The 20790-nt window shown below is 43.5% G+C and overlaps 1 pseudogene; it reads left to right on the top strand.

Moving 5' to 3' along the window:
• LOC141126961 (phosphatidylinositol-3,5-bisphosphate 3-phosphatase MTMR2-like) overlaps positions 1-20790 on the top strand; it is a 72596-nt pseudogene that overhangs the window by 30271 nt on the left and 21535 nt on the right.

Below are 20790 nucleotides of genomic sequence, written 5' to 3'. Positions count from 1 at the left end.
GATTTGCAGATGTGTTCTCTCCCCCTCCTCCTACACCTCCCCCCCTCTCCCAGGTCAGCTGATCCACAGCTACAACAGAGAGGAACCGATGAACAACTGCTTTTTATCTTTACAGGAAAATCTGAGCTGCAATTCACACCGGACTAGTGTGAACCCAGCCTGAATTTCGGCCGGTTCAGCAGGAACCGGCTGAGATTCGAAACCGTGTGTGGGCAGGCTGAATGTACCAAGTTGGTTGATCAACTTTGGTACAGCCAGCCTGCTGGATTCACTGGCGGTCATATCTAGCAGCTGCTATAGCCACTAGCAATAATCACTCTCTTCTCCCAGCTGGAACGGCTTCCTCCCCGCCCACTGGGAGAATACAGTGTCTCAGAAGGAGGGATTCCCCTCTCAGCACTGACTGTGGCATTTTATTTGAGGTGTAAGCCTAGCTACTTCTTATATAGCCCAGAAAAGCCCAGATTACTTAACATCTGTAAGGAAAGCTCTCTTAAGCTGACCAAAGGTGGTTCCATTTTTTTTTTTTCCACGGTTCCTGTTTAAACCATCTCAATTTCAATCCATGTATGTTCAGCTTTAGTGTAGTGTTCTTTTGTATTTTAGTATTTGTAGACTTGTTCAAATACATTAATTATAGTAACTGTTTGCCTTTCACAGCCTATGTTTGCCTTTGAATACAAGGAAGCCTTTGTGGAAAATGGCTGGAAGGTGTATGACCCCATACTAGAGTACAGAAGACAGGTACGTAGTATATTTAAAATTCACAATATTCTTGTCTAAAACACAAAAACAAAACAAAAAAAACTCCTAAACATGATTTGTGTCCAAAGTGGCAGCTCCAGTCATTTCTACACATTCTCCTTTCTCTTTCATGGAGCAGACTGATTATTCTGAAATTCTAAGGGGTTGATTTACTAAAACTGGAGAGTGCAAAATCTGGCACAGTTGTGCATAGTAGCCAATCAGCTTCTAACTTTCAAATGTTTCTCTTTCCAGTGTTAGTAAATTACCCCTAAGTGTCTTTGGCAGTCCTTTGCCTCCTTCTTGCCAAAGGCTGCCATTTTGCTGAAGCCCAGAGCCCCCTCGAACAGCAATAATACTTTAGGCTGTCAGCAGATCGTACTCTACAACTTCTGCACAGTGCCAAAAATAGAGAGCAACTGAGTATGAGCAGAGCAAGACACAAGACAGTGCATTACTGGATTTAAAACAGTATAGGGACTTATTTTGATCGTTTTACATAGCTATACCTGTCTTTAGCAGGACTTTTCTGACTGAAGTTCCACTTTGAAAAAAAAAAAAAAAGCTGTTGCTATAACTGCTTAAAATTTTTAGCTGGAGTTAAACTTTAATTTGTCTCTTACTTAACATGCATTTGAAACTACATGGACCCACGTGCATCTTCCATCCATGCTGTCTCTGTGCAGCCGCTGCATTCCAATTGGCATCAATGGGACTGCCTGCACAGGAATACACAAAACATCTGTGCTTCCCTGTGTGGGTAAACACTGCTCTGCACAGGTGTACGCCATGTGTGGTAGAGGCCTAGGGAAACCCTGTGCACAGGGAGACAACACTTCTACATTTAGATCGTATGTTAATTGCAGTCTATTAACAGATTATAATTTAGGCTAGAATTTGTTGGTGAAAAAGGGAAATTGTCTTCTGCATTTAAGTGATACTCAGTGGCGGCCCGTCCATTAGGAGCGCCCGGGCGCCGCCCCCTCGCTCCAGGTCACCTCCTATATGCAATGGATGCATGAATCTATCCATGGTCGCCGCGGCCATCCCCTATTCATGCGTTCAACCCCTTTTGCAGGTGTCGTGCTTATGAGGATAATTTTCCTGCATGGTATTTATGATTGAGTAATTTTTAAACGATAATATTTTTAAGATACAGGATCAATCAAATATGACCGCAGTCTAAAAATATGAAATTCATTCACCAGACATGTAATCATACAAAATAGTTATATATTGGTTGACAAAAACAAACGTTACATAAAATTAAAATACTGATTGTGCTACACAAAATTAAGAGTGTTGTACCTTTTGAAAGGACACAGCAATGATAAACTTCCCAGACATATAAACATACAAAATAGTTATATATAGATTGGTTGACAAAACAAATGTTACATAAAATTAAAATAATAATTGTGCTACATAAAAGCTTTAATATCAATTGAAACACCCGCGAAATGGGAGTGTAGTACCTTTTGAAAGGACACAGCAATGATAAACTTCCCTGTAGAATTAATAACCTTATAAAAATGACAATAAGACAGAATGTCTGTTTTTCACAATTTCAACTGTTGCTATACTGCAGGTAAGTAAGTGGTTAACAACGTGAAATAAAATTAGACATTTGTTATGCCAATAAAACGGAAAACTGTGCAAATGGAAAATATTGAAAATTGAATCTTTTAGTGAAAAATCTAAAAGGCGGTTACTGATTCGAGGGAAATAGTTATTCAACTGTATAATAATCAATAAGTAAATATTTAAGATAACACAAATGTATATAAGGTAAAAATCAACACGACATAATTACCCGTTCCGAAATAGCTACTGGTCTAAATTGCTGGTTACCAGAGTTTTTAGAATGGTTGCTGTGGCTTTCAAGATGGCTACTCTTAAAGAGGAATTGCTTCTTGCGACCTCTGAGTTTCAAAACATAAGGTGTCCAGGAATCTTCATGAATGTAGAGGTATGAGTTGATGAGTGGAGTGTGTGTGTCTGCATTTGTGATTGAGTGTCCTCTCATGGCATCTATCCTGCTTCTAAATACCATGTTTAGACAATAGGATCATAAAAATTATAATAGGCTCAACCTAAAAGGTATGACTTCTTTTCCATTGGTTGGAAAAAAATTAATGATTAACTTTTTTGTGAATTCAGGTTCACCTTCAGGTGAATTCACCTTCAACCACTAGGCATGTCTGAGGTCAGAAAAACGTGTTCTGAACTATCTGTTAAATAATATTTTCTATTTTTATAATGTGTATCTGTTTGTATATTGGTGTATTGATGCTGATGAATATATATATATTCAGGGACTTTGGTAACCGGTACAATATACAATACACTCAGTATAATTTTGATTAATCAATATCACATAAAATGATTATCTATTTGGATAAACGTTTAATTCTTGTATATCCTGTGAATACTTATTTATCTTGGAACAACACATACTATATGTACATTTTTATGCAGATGTCACGATTTATGTCTTTCATAACAATGATTGGTATCTTAAAACAATTCTTACTTCTAATTTGTTCTACATCAAAATGTTGTATTTTTACCTTATGACAGAATAATCATTAGGTCAGTAGACACTAAAGTCATAATTGTATCTATGACCTGGAATATAATATATATTATTTGAATGACTTATAATCATATGTATTTTAAAATATCACTGAGTAGACAGAATTCTGTCTCTCAGAAATGTTTGAAATTAACTTTGTTTAGCCTCAATGAATATTTAGATTGATTTTAGCTGTATAAACAATTCCTAGAGTCTAAACAATGGGTTCCGTTAGATATCTGCATAGATGGTATGATTTTCAATAAACAGTTGCCCTAAACATATAACCAAAATGTAACAATTACTTTTATAAGGCACATTATGATATTCATTATAGAATGTCCATAGATATAGGTGATATATTTGGATTCCTACATAGTTTAGGATTTTAAGTAGACAAGCCTGATATCTATTAACTCTTGTCTCATTTACAATTCTTAGAAGTGTCCAGCTTGGTAAACATCCTCCAAAATTTTCTTGTAAGACATTGTTTGATAGTGGCTCGTCTCACCTGGGAAAACAATGGCGTTTGCTGAGTTTCCCAAGCTTTATTGTTGCTTCAAAGCGTCTCAAATGAATCTTGCTTAGAGATCATAAAATATACTTTTTGATCAGACAATCTATGTACAGATTTATAACTGAGTGATAAGAACACAGCATGTTCTACTAACTTTGCAACCATATGTTCCCATTTAAACTTATGAGTGATGGTTATTTCTTCATCATAATTACAACACAGGGCACTGGGCATGTGAATTACAGCGGCCGGGGTTATTTTTTTTTTTTTAAGCACCTGATCAGAGCCAGAGGTTCTAATAGGCTTCAAAATAGGGTGGGCTTGGTTTGCAGAGAATACGAACAGAGCCCACCAAGGTGTGTTACAACAGCAAATGAATATTCGCTGTTGAAACACTGATCCTTAATCTGGCCAATCAGAAGTGGGTGTGACACCCGTTTTCCGATTGTCCGAAAAGAGAAGACTCCCGATTGGCCGCCAAGGAGGAGGGAGGAAACGGAAACTGTCGCCTTGATGACCCATGGAGAGTGGGAGGCCGCCACCGCCGAGCAAGGGAAGCCGCCGGTAATGGGGTAAGTGCTACCGACCGGGGGGGTGGGGGGGTGGGGGGTTTCACCACCGGCCGCCACTGGTGATCCTTTATGGTGGGGATCCCCATTGGTTTCCATACCAAATAGCAGGGCTGAATTATTACTTTGTCCTCACAAGAGCCCAGTAACATGTTTGCTTCTCTTGATGATGTGTCAACTGTCCAGTCCTGTAAAGTCACAGTGAACGCTTCACCTCTTTTTAATGTATTGGTTCTCCTGTATAGGTCCTCTAATCTCACATGATGGCTAAAATAGTAGCTAGCAATATTAAAACACATGTGCAGAATATCAGTTCAGGAGTTAAACATCACTATTGTTTCATTTCCTTTTTTTTCCTTTTTTTTTATAATCAGTTTGTAACAATGCCTCAATGTTTTTTTTTTTTTAGGGGGTGCCTAATGAGAGTTGGAGAATTACAAGAGTAAACGACCGATATGATCTTTGTGACACCTACCCAGCCACTCTGGTCGTCCCAGTAACTATGTCTGATGATGAACTAAGGAGGATTGCCGTATTCAGAGCAAATGGGCGTATACCAGTAAGACCAGTGTCTCTTCTGGTTAATTATACAGTACTGTTCAAATTCCCCCATAAACACAGTGTTGGGGGAATCCCTCCTGGCAGGGTTGGAGGGGGGGGGGGAAATGGGGAGCCGTCCCTGCTGGGAGAACACAGTGATTATTGGTAGCGGCTATAGCCACTGGCAATAAATTGCATCTTAACAATACGACATACTGGTTGTACCTAAGATGATTGATGGATCAGCCTGCCCTTGGTTCAAAGTCATCTATGGCCGGCTTAACGTGTTCCAGAGGGTGGAACCTCCCCCTCCCTTATCATTTAAGTAGTGCATTGTGCATCAATTACTTTACTTCTCAGTCTTGATTTCAAACACCTCTGCCTAAAGCCTAGTACACACAGGCCGAATGTCAGGTGGTATCGGCGGGTTCAATGGAAATCGGCCAACATTTGGCCCGTGTGTACTAGAGTCGGTCTGTCAAAAGGTCCGGCGATCAGCGCTGACCGGTGTGTTCTCGCAGAGTTGGTGTCCTCCTTTTAGAACACAATAGCAAAGCAGGGGAGATCGCTGTACTAGCCCCGGATAGTTAGTACAGCGGCTTCTTCAGAGGTGTCCGTTTTTTTTCCGTTCAACCCTATTGGGTTAAATGAAAAAAAACTACTGGTGTGTACTAGGCTTAAGCTATCCTGCAATGTAATGGATCAAAGTCCCAGCTTCCCCTATGATCCAAACTAATTTCCTGCCCTGAGGACTAGACCTTTTTCCCTGTTCATTATCTTCTTGGGCACTGGTCCCCTCACTGCCCGTGTGAGTTTTCGTTCCTGCCTCTGGAGCCTATGAGAGTGGAACTGGTTGTAGCAAGCGTTACCTCTATCAATAGGAGAATTCCACATTGTGCAGGTAATGTGATGTGGACAACCCAGGAAATAAACAGAACAAGAGAGAAGGATCATTGCAAGACCGTGGCTTCAGATAGGTAAAATGGGCATCTGGTTAGGTTTTTTTTTTTTCATATATAATGTGGAGAACAGTGACACTAATGATGAATTTATTAAGATAAAAAATTAAAATAAGAATTAACTCACAGGGTAAGGGTTAAAATGGCTAGTCACAAGGGGAGGCTCGCTCTGTAGTCTTGATAGCCGCCTGTGATGTTACTGGATGTGGGGAATGGGGCCAACAGGCACCCGGTCTGAGCATGCAGGCTCTTTCTTTAGCCTGAAGAAGGAGCACACATGCTCCGAACGCGCACCTGCTGGCCCTGTGCCCACATCCAGTGACGGGGAGACGACTGCCACCTAGACTCGGAGCCTTGGAAACTCCTGCAGCTAGCGAGACAGCAGCAGCACCCCACACCACCAGCTATCTGGATCAAACTACACAGCGAGCCTCCCCTTGTGACTAGCTATTTTAACCCTTACCTTGTAAGTTAATTCTTATTTACGTTTTTTTATCTTAATAAATTCATCATTAATCATTTTAATTTCCTGCACTCAGAAGAGCGCTGCTGTTCTCCACATTATATATCTACAGAGCTGCTTCCTCTTCCACAGCTGGCTGCACCTCTAGAGCTCTATATGCATCTTTAACCCATCGAACTTGTTCCTGACCCATTCTAGCCTGAACTTTCCAGGGTCCAAGCTACCCCCAACCACTGAATTTTATTATCATAATCACCTTTACCTATAGTTTTGTTTCCCACACATCCATCTCTCTCCAAGCACCACTATCTCCCCCTCCCCTCCCTTTTTTTTTTTTTTTCATACCAGCTGTTAGAGGGGGATAGAAGGGGAGGTTGGGGGGTCGCTAATATCTTGGAGCTGCACTTTAGTGACTCTGTCATGAGAGAGTCGGACTCGTTCCAGGAAACATACCTGAGACATACTGAAGTTGGACAAACTATCCTGTAAATGGGGGTTAGAAAAGTGTAATGCCCCGTACACACGATCGGACTTTCCGACAACAAAACCATGGAATTTTGTTCGAAGGCTGTTGGCTCCAACTTGTCTTCCATACACACGGTCACACAAATGTTGGCCAACAATTACGAACGTAGTGACGTACTAGACGTACTACGTGGTTTTTCAGCTCCTCAGTTTGGTGAGTGTTGATTCGCACTTTTCTTTTTACGTTTTTCATTTAGCGCTATTATTATTATTCTTGATATAATTTGAAAAAAAAGCCTTTGAAAATTTGTTTGCAATAACTCCATCAGTATCACCAGCAAAGCAGCTTCATTATTATCCCATTAAAGAAGACGAGAATTGTGCGCTGCATTTGTCGATTTCCTAATTTGCCACATCACGAATGTTAAATCTCCATTACAAACGCTAGTTTACAAGACCGGCCGCATCTGCTTATGAGCATGCGTGGGCATTTGTCCGACGGACTTGTGTACTCACGATTGGAAATTCCAACAACAAAAATTTGTTGGCGGAAAATTTGAGAACCTGCTAGCCAACATTTGTTGGCGGAAAGTCCGCCAACAAATGTTTGATGGAGCATACACACGGTCTGACTTTCCGCCAACAAGCTCACATCCAACATTTGTTGTTGGAAAATCTGATCGTGTGTACGGGGCATTAGACTTCATTCTATACTTGTTCTCTCATTCAGCCACTCTAGCAGAGTCAGAGCATCAGAATGACAGCCAGTAAATTAGCATTCTCGCACTCCCTTTAAAAAAAAAAAGGTTTTGTACTTTTGTCCCAGTGTAACTCTGGTGCTGCATTGTCCACAGTTCCTCGAGATATGAAGGGACCCCCAAATTAAATTCAATTCTAATGTGTTGGAGCTGTTTGTTATGATCTGGGTCACTAAACTGTTTTTTTGTTTTTTTTTACAGGTCCTCTCTTGGATTCATCCGGAAACTCAGGCTACTATCATACGGTGCAGTCAGCCCACACCAGGGGTCACTGGGAAGAGGTGTAAAGAAGATGAGAAGTACCTCCAATCCATCATGGATGCCAATGCGCAATCCCACAAAATCTTCATTTTTGATGCTAGGGCTAGTGCCAATGCTGTGGCTAATAAGGTAGTATTATTTATTTACACACAAATTCTATTTATTTTAGATTTTCAATAAAGGAATACAAAACATAGTGACACTGTTATGACAGTGCCACCAAAGAGGTTGCACAGGGCCAACATAACACATACAAGATTACTATCTAACAAAGACCTTCTAACACAACAACCCAATAGTCTCACCCCCCCCCCCCCCTCTTCCAAACACTAGCTCAACTGACAACACAAGACGTGAGTGTAGGATGAGGAGTGCTTCACCTATCCTTGTTTAATGTGATAACCTTTCTTATAATATGGTACAACCATTGGGACTAACGCAGGGAGATTGAGACATAAAACCTTCATATTCAGAGGAGCAATATACTTAGACCCGAAACTTGCTCAGGAGCATAGATATATATTCCTGAACATGTGGATCACCCAATATCATGCCACACTAATTCATCCTGCATTGGAAGTTGTTGATAATCAGGTATGCCAGACATTATAAAAAAAAAATTCACACCCTCTGTAAATATAGGTTGCTCTGTAAATTGGGACCATTCAGTTGACAAGATCAGAAGGCAGAGTCTCTACCACCATATTACGAAATTGAACCTGAAAGGCATGGCGAAGTTGAGGGAAATGCAAGAAATGGTGTCTTGCTTTAAAGTGGAGGTCCGCCTGAAGAAAAACATTAAATATCAGCAGCTACAAATACTGCAACTGCTGACTTTTAATATAAGGACACTTACCTGTCCAGGGCGTCCGCGATGTCCTCACCCAAAGCCGACCTGTCCCCGACCCCTCCCTCGGCTCCAGGTGGAGGCGCCGACATCTTCAGGGTACCAGGCTTCACAGCCTGGTACCCTACTGCGAATGCACGAGTCGCGCTGTGCATTCTGAGTGGTCCCTGCTGTCTTCTGGGACCTGTGTGTCTCCCAGAAGACAGCGTGGGGGAAGGAGGAGGGGCCGGACATGCCATAGATTACCGCGGATTCTGCGGCGATCTTTCGCCTGAAGCGGGAGTAAATACTTGGATTAGACAGGTATCTGCTCCCCCCCTCCCCCCTGAAAGGTGCCAAATGTGACACCAGAGGGGAGGAGGAACCAGATAAGCAGAAGTTCCATTTATGGGTGGAACTCCACTTTAAGTTGGTCAAAGGTTAAAAGCTCTCCCTCTCTGGTTATGTTTCCAATAACTTGATACCCCTTGTAGACCAACGTGCGGCATCTGGTATGTGATAAAATTGGGAGAGGACGAGGGTTCATCAATATAGGAGACAACGGGAAAACACCCACATGACTCTGAAAAGCCAGCTTCAATGCTGCATCCCACGCCTTTATAGTGGCCTTCGTGGTTGTCGTAAGAGGAAGACTAGAGCTAGGGCCCCTGAAGACTGCCAGACATAGGCTTTCATAGGAGCCCAATTGTGCTGCCTCCAGTACTGTGGCCGCATCCCCATCATCTTTCATAAGCCATCGACGGACAAATACCATTTGACCGGCATAGTAATATTTTTCGGGAAGAGGCAGACCTCCCTAACCCCAAGGTTCTTGCAAGCCTTTTATCCCTATTTGAGGGGCTAATAGGGACCAAAGGAAGGAGCTAGTGATACCATCTAACTTTTTAAAGAATGCTTTAGGTACCCAAGTTAGTGTGTGTCTCAAAAAGTACAAGATAACAGGGAGAAATTTCATTTTAAGGAGGTTTACTCTGCCTATTAATGACAATGGAAGCTTTTTCCAGGCCTGGACTCTGTTCAAATTGTGTCACTAATGGGGCTAGATTTAGGGCCATATAGTCATGAACATTTGCTGTGATCCGAACTCCAAGGTTAGTGAGGGACGTGACCCAGCGAAACGGAAGGTCAGGGTCGGACACTTCTTGGCCTTGTCGTCCAACGGTAAAATAGATGACTTACCCCAATTTACTCTAAGGCCAAAAAAGGAAGCAAACTTGTTTTAAATTTTTAATGACATTTGAAGTGATGGTCCTGGGTCTTTTAGGAAATAACATTAAGTCATCAGCATATAATGTGAGACATTCACTAATGGATGCCACTCAAATGGCCCCAGATGGTTTTGATGCTCTAAGGGCCAAAGGCTCCATAATAAGAGCAAAAAGGAAGGGGGACAATGGGCAGACCTGTCTGGTGCCCCTTCCTATGTTAAAAAAGGGGGAAATAGCAAGATCCAGTCTAATTGCCACTCGGGGAGTACTATAAAGCAATGCGATCCAACGTCTAAAATTGGACCCAAATCCCATTAGCTCCAGAACCTTATGCATAAACTGCCAATCGAAGGCGAAGGCTTTTTCAATATCGATTACACTAGCACCCTGGATGACATGCCAGCATTAGGAATTTGGAGATGGGTGAATACTCTACGCAAGTTTGTATAAGTTGACTTAACAGGCAAAAAGCCTGTTTGATCTATATCCACTAATGAGGAAATAATTTTGACTAATCAAGATGCTAAAACTTTAGTAAGGATTTGAAGGTCCATGTTTAACCACTTGCTGACCAGCCGCCGTCGTTATACTTGGTCGGCTCTCCTGTGCAAATCGGCGTAGCTGTACGGCAGCGCGACGACGGGCGCGCGGCACTTTCTCGCTCCTGCTGCACGCTGCGGGAGCGTGCCCGCGGGTTGGGTGGACTCGGTCGCCTATTACACAGGCAGAACGGGGAACTGCCTTTTGTAAGCAAGGCGATTCCGGACATGACAGGGATCTACTGTTCTCAGTGATCGGGAACAGTGATCTCTGTCATGTCCCTGGTAGCCCATCCCCCCTACAGTTAGAACACACTTAACCCCTTGATCGCCCCCTAGTGTTAACCCCTTCCCTGCCAGTGACATTTACACAGTATTCAGTGGCTATTTATAGCACTGATCGCTGTATAAATGTCAGTGGTCCCAAAAAAGTGTCCTATCTGTCTGCCGCAATGTCGCAGTCCCGCCATTACTAGTAAAAAAAATTAAAATTCCATAAATCTATCCCCTATTTTGTAGACGCTAGAACTTTTGCGCAAACCAATCAATATACGCCTATTGTGATTTATTTTATTTTTTTTATTTTTTTTTTTACCAAAAATATGTAAAAGAATATATATCGACCTAAACTGATGAATCAATTAGTTTTTTTTATATATTTTTTTTTTTATATGTATTATAGCAAAAAGTAAAAAAAAGTGTTGCTCTATGTTTATAGTGCAAAAAATAAAAACCGCAGAGGTGATCAAATACCACCAAAAGAAAGCTCTATTAGTGGGAAAAAAAGAATGCCAATTTCGTTTGGGTACAGCATCGCGCAATTGTCAGTTAAAGTAACGCAGTGCCGTATCGCAAAAAATGGCCTGGTCATTAAGGGGGTAAATCCTTCTGGGGATGATGTGGTTAATAAAGCAATTGGACGATAAGAGGAGCACTCCATGGGATCCTTGCCCGGCTTGAGAGGGAGGATCACATAAGCCTCGAGCATAGAATTTGGGAGGGTCTGTTGATCTAAGCAATACTCGAACAAGGCACAAAGTCTAAGGGCCAATAGCTCAGCATAAGACCTATAAAAATCTGTGAAAAAGCCATCAGGCCCAGGGACCTTATGGGGGGAGGAGGCAAAAATAGCTGCTTCATTCTCCAGACACATGATTCTAGCATCTAAGGTTTCCCTCTCCTCATCTGAGAGGAACTGATCCAAACCTGCTGTATCGTAGGGCTAGATAGGTGCATAGAGTAGGGAAAAATACTGGATAAATTCTGCCATTATAGCTGAAGGATCTGTAACCAAGTCAGCCCCTAACCTTCTAATAGTAGGAATATTTGGAGGAGGTGCATGATCCACCACTAACATGGCCAAAAGCTTGCCATTTTTATCTCCTTGGGAAAATAAAGACTCTGCCCTATGTCCAGATTCAGTATGGGCCAGATCAGAGTAGTGTAAAGAGTGAAGACGCTGCGCCTCCAATAAAGATGTAAATTACTCATCCGAGGGAGTTGCAGCGTGTTCCTCTGCACAATCCCTCTCCCTAGCTTGTAGTGTAGTCATCTCGGCATTATGGTCCTTACGGCCGATTTGATTGAAGAAATTCATTCCCCCCTGACAACTGCCTTGAACGCATCCGACACCACAGGAGGCTCGGTAGAGTCTTTGTTAGTTGACCAATATGAGGCTATAGACATTTGGAGGTGGGAGAATATCTGGTCTACTTGCAGCCAGCCTGGAGACGATCTCCAGGATCCTCTCTTTGTTCCTAAGGAGAAAGCTAATGTAATGGCCAACGGGTTGTGATCAGACATACCCCCGGCTAAGTATTCAGCCTTTTGAAATAATGTTAATAGAGGAGCGTTACCAAAAGCAAGATCAATTCTGGCCGCTGAGCGGTGCACTCTAGAGAGATGGGAGTAACTTTTAGTCATTGGATGTTCCCAGCGCCACAACTCGGAAAGCCCAGCTGTTGAGGCCCAGGAAAAAAGATGAGAAGAACCCAACCTATTCAGGTTGGAGGAGTCCAAGGCAGCATCAAGAATAGTATTAAAATCCCCCATCAAAACCATAGGAAGATGTACAAAAGGAGCCAGTTTAACTGGCAGATCAAACATTAGTTGGGGGTGAAATGGTGGAGGTAGATATACGTTGACAACAAGTAATGTACTTTGACAGATATCCAACACTACAGCCACCATACAGACCCTCCGGATCGGAAATCACCCGATAAACGGAGCATGGGACATTGTTACTTATAAGGGTTGAGACCCCTCTGGCAAAAGTAGAGTGGGTAACATGCAGAGCCCTCTGCACCCAAGGCCTGCATAAAGCCAACACCCTGCTACCATCCAAGTGTGTTTCCTGCAGGACGACGATATGTGGCTTGAGATACTGAAATACAGCAGCCCTCTTATATTTGTCATTCATCCCCCATACATTCCATGAAACTATTCTCGCTGCGTTAGCTATTGTATAATCCCATTGAAAAATACCCAACAGGAGACAGTATACAGTCCAGAATTGATTCGGAAACCTCACATTTACTCGGAAGATATGGATATGGAAGATGATGCAATAATCATATGAGAGTCTATGAGCTAGTGGCACAAATAACCCTGCCATTATACCAGAACCTAGAACAAAAAAAAAGTCCAGCAGCTTATTCCCAAACCAAAAAGTAAAACCTGTGAGGTCCAACCACTGATCACGAAATTTCAGCATCTCAAGTTGACTTTTCTGTGTCACTGCGAGAAACTCCGCAAAGCAGAAGTAACAGCAGTGCGGTTCCGTACCGATCAACCCACCAATGAACCAATGAGTCATGCGATCATCAAAATTTATCATAACTGATGTGAAAAGCCAAGATAGGGCAAAATGTGGCAGATTCAAAACATTTCTATTGGGCCCCATAGCAGTCAAAAAGGCACTTCAGATGTAACCATACACGTAACAGAGTGGGAGGCACCTTGTAAATGGCTTGTAGATGCAGTGGAGAAGCCTTCAGGGATCTCTATCCAGCCAATCACAGGCCTCCTGTGGTGAGTCAAAGAACTTGACCAATCCGTTGTGTTGAACCCGAAGCCTGCTGGGGTACAGATTGCTGTACTGGATATCTTTTGGCCCTGAGCCTCTTTCTGATATCGTTAAAGGAACAGCATCTTATCTGAGTTTCACTTGAAATATCAGGGAATAGCATTATTTTAGCATTTTCATTACGAAGGTCTTTGGTGTTTCCTTGCTTCAGCCAGGATCATATCCCTGTCTTTATAGTTTAGAAACCAGACAAGAAAGGGCCTGGGTGGAGCACCTGGAGGGCAATTCCCTGTGAGGACATGGTGAGCTCTCTCAACCACATGAGTTGGGGGCAAATTTTTAAGCCATAAGAGCTGTTTAAAACATTGCTCTGCAAAGCGAACAGGTTTGGTGCCTTCAGATCCCTCCGGCAGCCCCAACATCTGCTCATTATTCTGCCGCTGTCTATCCTCCATAATCAGCTCTATTTTGGAGCGACCTTACCAGATACTGCAGTTCAGAGAGCTGGGAGCCATGAGTGTGAGCAGCATCCTCCACCTCAGATATACGATCCTCAGCCTTTGTAAATCTGCCCCAGGTTTTATCCAAGTCATGCCTGATGAGGGTGCACTCACTTGTGAGGTGACCTATGTGGACCAGCATTTCGGTTTTGCAGGCAGCTAGCTCCTCCAGAATGGGTTTGGTGATAGCTCCCACATTCTTTTCATTCACCCCAGGATCCACGGATGGCACTCCAGGGCTCTTTGCCGCCGCTGCCACCTCGCTCTCGGTCTCTGCAGCTGATGCCTTGGCGCACGGAGAGGATGTCACAAGAAGCAAGATGGCGGAGTCAGAGCCTAAGCTTAGGGGATAGCTGGACTGGCACTGATCTAACTGCGCTTTCTCCCTCTGCTTGAAATAACTAGTGGGCATCTCTAGGGTGTCAGGAGCACAGATCACTGCTTAGGAGATGAAATGGGCGAAGATACCCACACTAGGAACGGATATTTTACAGGAGTCAGACAGAACTCTAGGAAGACACATCCAGCCTCGATCACATCTGGTCACGCCCCTCAATCCCCAATTATTATGAGCAACATTTAACAATATTATGCTACATTTTTCTTTAAAAAAAATGATGCTGTCCATACACAGATCAATTTATCCACACAATGAACTGTTTGATCCATTCCTAATCAATTTTTTTAAATGATCATTCTGTGTACCACACATGGCAATTAGGCAGTATCAATATATTAACGTTTTTAGTATCAAATGTTTATTGGCAAAATAATGGATTTTTAAACCCATACAATCACTTTCATCTTCAGTTTGGTCATAGAAAATTAGCTTGTAGTAGTGTAGTTTGGCTTCACTATACATTACCTGCCATTCAGATATGGGAATGAGCAATGTCCTGTGTGAACTCAGAGTGGTGTTTGTCACACGGATGACTTCTGTCTTTGCGCCATCCACTATCACCGATTTTAAGCCATTTCCTTTTTGGTGTTACAGTCTAAAGGAGGAGGATTTGAAAGTGAGGATGCATACCAAAACGCAGAGCTGATCTTTCTGGACATCCACAATATTCATGTGATGAGGGAATCTAAGAAAACTGAAGGAGATCTCCTATCCTATCATTCAGGAATCACACTGGCTGTCTAATCTGGAGTCCACACACTGGCTGGAGCACATTAAGGTCAGTTTTATATGCTAGACATGGTTTGTGAAAATGTCAGAATACATGTAAGTGTATATCACCTTCACCCTGTTTTTCAGTCCGCCTAAAGCCCAATTCTAGGTTTACCTTTTTTAGAGTTGTCTTCAGTTCCATCATGTGATGTTCTGGAGTCCTCTTCTTCTTTCTGCATCGGCTGTGGACAGTCCTGAACAATGAAGAGACTGATGCTTATATAGTAATGTGAACACTGTGCTAAGCATCACTCTTGTGAGTCGAAGCTGTATTCTTGATGCTCTGGGCTCACAGGAAATGGAGAGGTGGCCAGAGTTTGAGCTCTGCTTAAAGATCTTCTCTTTTTTTTTTTTTTTTTGGACTCACTGGTGTTAAGTGGCTTGTGTTTACAGTGTATGTAGTCAGAATTAAAACTGAGCTGTTGAAAGCCATACGGTAGGCAGGGTTCAGGCAGCAGACCAAGGGTGTCAAACTCAATGTCATTATGGGCCGCATCAGAATTATGGTTGCCCTTTAAGTGGTTGTAAACCTAGTTACACCACTTGTGTACCTACAGGTAAGCCTACAATAATGCCCTGTACACACGGTCGGTTTTTCCGACGGAAAATGTGTGATAGAACCTTGACGGAAATTCCGACCGTGTGTAGGCTTAATTTTCCATTGGAATTTCCGACACACAAAGTTTGAGAGCTTGCTATAAAATTTTCCGACAACAAAATCCGTTGTCGGAAATTCCGATCGTGTGTACACAAATCCGACGCACAAAGTGCCCTGTTTATAGCCCCGACGTACGTGTTTTACGTCACCGCGTTCAGAACGATCGGATTTTCCGTCAACTTTGTGTGACCGTGTGTATGCAAGACAAGTTTGAGCCAACATCCGTCGGAAAAAATCCATGGATTTTGTTGTCGGAATGTCCGATCAATGTCTGACCGTGTGTACAGGGCAAGAGGCTTACCTGTAGGTACTGTAAATATCTCTTAAACCTGCATGGTTTAGGAGATATTTACCATATATACACTTGCGCCGACGTCATTGGCGCATGCACAGTGAAGAAACGGCCCTCCCATGCCATTTCTTTACTAGCAAGTGCCGTGACTGACAGCTCCTGTGCACATGAGCGGGCGTGATGTCACGCAACTCCAGCCAGTCACAGAGCCAAAGTCCGCGGCCCCCAGAAGGAAGAGGGGCGTAGATGGATGTGGCCACCAGCGGAGACATCGCGGCCTTCGCTTGCAGGTAACTGCCGCATAATGGGCTAGTATGTGATGCATACTAGCCCATTATGGTTTTACTTTGCAGGGGAAAAAAGAGGAAGTAAACCCCATCAGGGTTTACTTCCCCTTTAAAGGGCTGGTTGTAACTGTAAGATTGATGTCCAAAGCACAACCCCTCCCCTTACATCAGATGTCAATAGCCTCCCCACTATCCGAAGTCAAGAGTCTCCCATCGTCCCTTACATCACAGTGCACTTACTTTGTGCTGCTGCTGGGAAGAAGCTGGGGGCATAGCTGGGAAGCAGAAAGCGCGGGGTCTGGAGGAGGGCTGGAGTCTGCTGAATGCTAAGACTAGGGGGGGGGGGCAGAGACAAGGGGGTGCTGCAGCTGCACAGATTGCAGAGAGGCGCAGGATCTGTAGGAGGAGTTTTGTCGTCCTTTCTGCTGAGATGGGGGGAGTAGAGACGAGCCTCTCCACGGCTGCATGGAAAAGCGCAGGATCTGGTGGAGGAGTTCTGTCCTCTTGCTGCTGACTGCTGAGACAAGGGGGGTACTGCAGCTGCAGAAGAGATGTGAGGGCCACATGAAATGGCCTGCAAGCCTTGTGTTTGACACATGTGCAGTAGAAAAAACCCTTACAACACATGTGAGTAGCTTGATTTAATCTTGCTACAGTAGATTCCATTAAAGTTATGTTAAGGTAAGGTGAGTGGCCTTTTAGATTGTAGCAAAGTTGCAAAATTTCCTGAATGCTCTTAGTAGCTTCCTGATTTATTTCTCATCTTTCCAGGAACTGCAGCAAAGGGGTGGGAAGAGTTTAACCCCTTCCAGACCACCCCACGCATATATACTGCAGCAGGGTGGCCCTTCTGTGCGAAATCGCATACCTGTACATGATTTCAAATTCAGGGTCTGGGACGCGCGCGCACGCCACCAGCGACCCACTTTTGCTGAGATTGGACACAGCGGGAGTCAATCAGCGGGTCTAACGGACCCGATGTTCACCGGCACCCCGCGATCGTTCCCGAGAGATACAGAACGGTGGACTGCCTATGTAAACAAGACAGACGGCCCTTCTGTGAGAGGGAAAGATGGAGATCTTATGTTTCTGCTAGCCAGGAACACGGATCTCTGTCTTTCCCCAGTCAAAGCATCCCTACTACAGTTAGAAAGCACTCCCTAGGAGCACATTTAACCCTTTGATCTCCCCTGATGTTAACGCATTACCTGCCAGTGTCATCAAAACGTCGTCCCCAAAACGTGTCACTTAGTGTCCGATTTGTCTGCCGCAATGTCGCAGTCCTGCTAAAAGTCGCTGATCGCCACCATTACTAGTAAAAATAACTTAAAAAAATAAAAATTCCATAAATCTATACTATAGTTTGTAGATGCTATAACTTTTGCACAAACCAATCAATATACGCTTATTGGGATTTTTTTTTACCAAAAACATGTAGCAGAATACATTTTGGCCTAAATTGATGAAGAAATTTGATCTTTTCATTTTTTTTTTTTTTATTGGATATGTTTTATAACAGAAAGTAAAAAAAAATATTGTTTGTTTTTTTTTTTTTTTTTAATTGTCGCTCTTTTTTTGTTTATAGCACAAAAAATAAAAACCGCAGAGGTGATCAAATACCTCCAAAAGAAAGCTCTATTTGTGGGATTTGTGCGATTATTTATTTTTATTATTATTATTTGAGCACAGCCTCACATGACCTCGCAATTTCGCAATTGTCAGTTAAAGTAACATAGTGTCCTATCGCAAAAAATGGCCTGGTCATGAAGGGGGTAAAAGCTTCCGGGTCTGAAGAAGTTAAACCTGTTTCAGGAGGTAGTGCTGAGACTCCATACAGTAAAAATTGTAGCTTCAAGGAGCAAAAGTATCAGACTGCTTTAGATCTCACGTCGCAATTATACAGCTATAAGACTGTAGGCACAGGAATGCCTAGCCACCCTCACATACCGGCAAGTTTGCTGCTATTTTTCAGGAGAAATTCTAGACAAAAGGCTCAGTCGCCCTTTTATACCACCCCTCCAAACTGCTTGTCTTAAGGAGACCTATTTCATGACCTATTTCGTCAGTGAGAGAGAGCTGTGTATGATGTCATAAGCCTAGGCTAATGACCAGACAGGAAACGGGAAGTGTGCTGTATAAGGTATTTACTGGCAGAAAAAAAATGTTTTACTATCCAAAGTTAAAACGACAAGGGCAAAAGATTTAATAGACTGAAAGTTGAAAAAATGACTGAAGGTCCGCTTTAAGTTCAGCCCTCCACAACAGTCCCAGTTTCTCACCCGGTCCCTTGGGAAAATTAGTTGTCCACCCCTGCCCTTATAACATGACAAATCTTGACTTTTTGATTTGAGGTTGACTTTAAATTCCTATCTCTTAGAGAGTAAACTAAATAGAGGATAGCAGCATGTTTCAAACAGGCATCTGTACCAATCCTAAATTATCATTACACTCTTTCTTTTTCCTGTAGTCCATTCTGGCTGGTGCCTTGCGGATTGCTGACAAAGTGGAATCTGGAAAGACCTCAGCGGTTGTTCATTGCAGCGATGGCTGGGACCGCACTGCGCAGCTCACCTCTCTTGCCATGCTGATGCTGGATGGTTACTACCGCACCATTCACGGCTTCGAAGTGCTTGTAGAAAAAGAATGGCTCAGCTTTGGGCACAGGTTCTATCTTGTAAGTTTATGTTATTGCCCAGGGTAACATACATTGCACTAAGTACATGGCAAATTTAGAAACCAGCTTGTCAAGCAAAGCTCAGTAATGCCAGTAATCCTAGCCATTATGTTATTTTTTTATAACAGTTTGGCAAATGATATTTGTAAATATGTTCAATAGTCCCCCCCCTACCTTGGCATAAAATGTGAATAATGTAAGTGCTTTGTCATTTTCCAGCTTAGGACAATGAAGGTTTAATCCTTTCACTGCCAGACATGTTTGTGGCTTTTTTTACACACGTTTAAAAAAATCATTTTAGGCCTGAAGATTAGCTAAAACCCCAAAACAATAATTTTCTGAAAGCTGAGACCCTGGAGAATAAAATAGTGGTAGGTGGGTGGTGCACTTCCAGGTGTTCGTGAAAATGATAGGGCTGCTTAGTTGCTGTCATCTGAAAGATAAGAGATATACACACACTCCAGGCTGCCACAGCACCTCTTCTACCACATGTTGGTGGCATTAAAAGTGTTCATTTTAATCTATAGTCTGTTAAAGCCTGATGCCACCTTTTTGCTACAGTTAAAAAAATAAAATTTAATAATAAAAATAATAAAAGCAGCTTTCACTGCAAATCTCACCCTTCTCCGGGAAGCTTCAATGCTACAGGTGTCAGGGCGAATCCTCTACTAGGTTGAATGACACCCAGCAGGGGCGGACTGACAACTCATCGGGCCCTCAGGCAATAGGAGATCATAGGGACCCTCTGTGTCCCTGCCACACTCAAGCCTCACTGCCCACATTACATACGTTCACCCCTACCCCCTTTAGCTGCAGAGGCAGCAGCTCAGGATGTACACTTGCTGCAGCAGGAATTATATTCCCTGTTGCTTTTGGTGGGTGATCGCGATCCATTCAAGTAGGAGAGGGGGGTCCCCTGGGATGAGGACAGATGGGGGTCCCCTGGGATGAGGACAGATGGGGGTCCCCTGGGATGAGGACAGATGGGGGTCCCCTGGGATGAGGACAGATGGGGGTCCCCTGGGATGAGGACAGATGGGGGTCCCCTGGGATGAGGACAGATGGGGGTCCCCTGGGATGAGGACAGATGAGGGGGACCCCTTGGATGAGGACGGGGGGGGGGCCTGGAATATCCATTAACTACGCACAGACCTCAGAGAGCAGAGAGATCAGCGTGGCTCTTGCAGTGTGTGATCTCTCCTCCCTGGCTCCTCCTCCTCCTGTCTGTGTACATCAGAGCCGAGGAGGAGGATCCTCAGTGAGATCTGTGTGCTGTGCAGGCTCATTTGGGAGAGAGAAGCCAGTGTGTCGGCTGCCACAGAGGGGCGATCGATGCGTGAGGCAGCCCGGGCACCCCGCAGGAGATGCGGGGAAGGTGTTTTGAGTGTCCGGCACTAGCGTGCCCCTATCTGGCCAGTTACCGGAGCTCAGTGCTGGAACTTGTTCCAGCACTGGGCTCCGGGATAAACATAGATGCCTTGGAACGGAGGTACACTCATAGGGCCCCCTACTGGCCTCGGGCAGTGCCCGAGTGCCCTAATGGTGAGTCCGCCCCTGACACCCAGCATTGTTTAACCCACTTTCTGAGAGCCAAGGTCATTAAAGACTTACCCACTTAGGCTTACAATGGTTGGTTTTTCTTCACATACATAAAATCTTAATCGAAAAAAAGAAATGTTCTGTAACTGCTTAAAGAGTATTAGGTGGAGTTGGGCTTTAGTATGTTAGTCACTTATGT

Source organism: Aquarana catesbeiana, linkage group LG02, assembly GCF_042186555.1.
Source record: "Aquarana catesbeiana isolate 2022-GZ linkage group LG02, ASM4218655v1, whole genome shotgun sequence".
Lineage (NCBI taxonomy): Eukaryota > Metazoa > Chordata > Amphibia > Anura > Ranidae > Aquarana > Aquarana catesbeiana.
The sequence above is the reverse complement of the archived record's forward strand: the minus strand, read 5'-3'. Positions and strand labels throughout refer to the sequence as shown.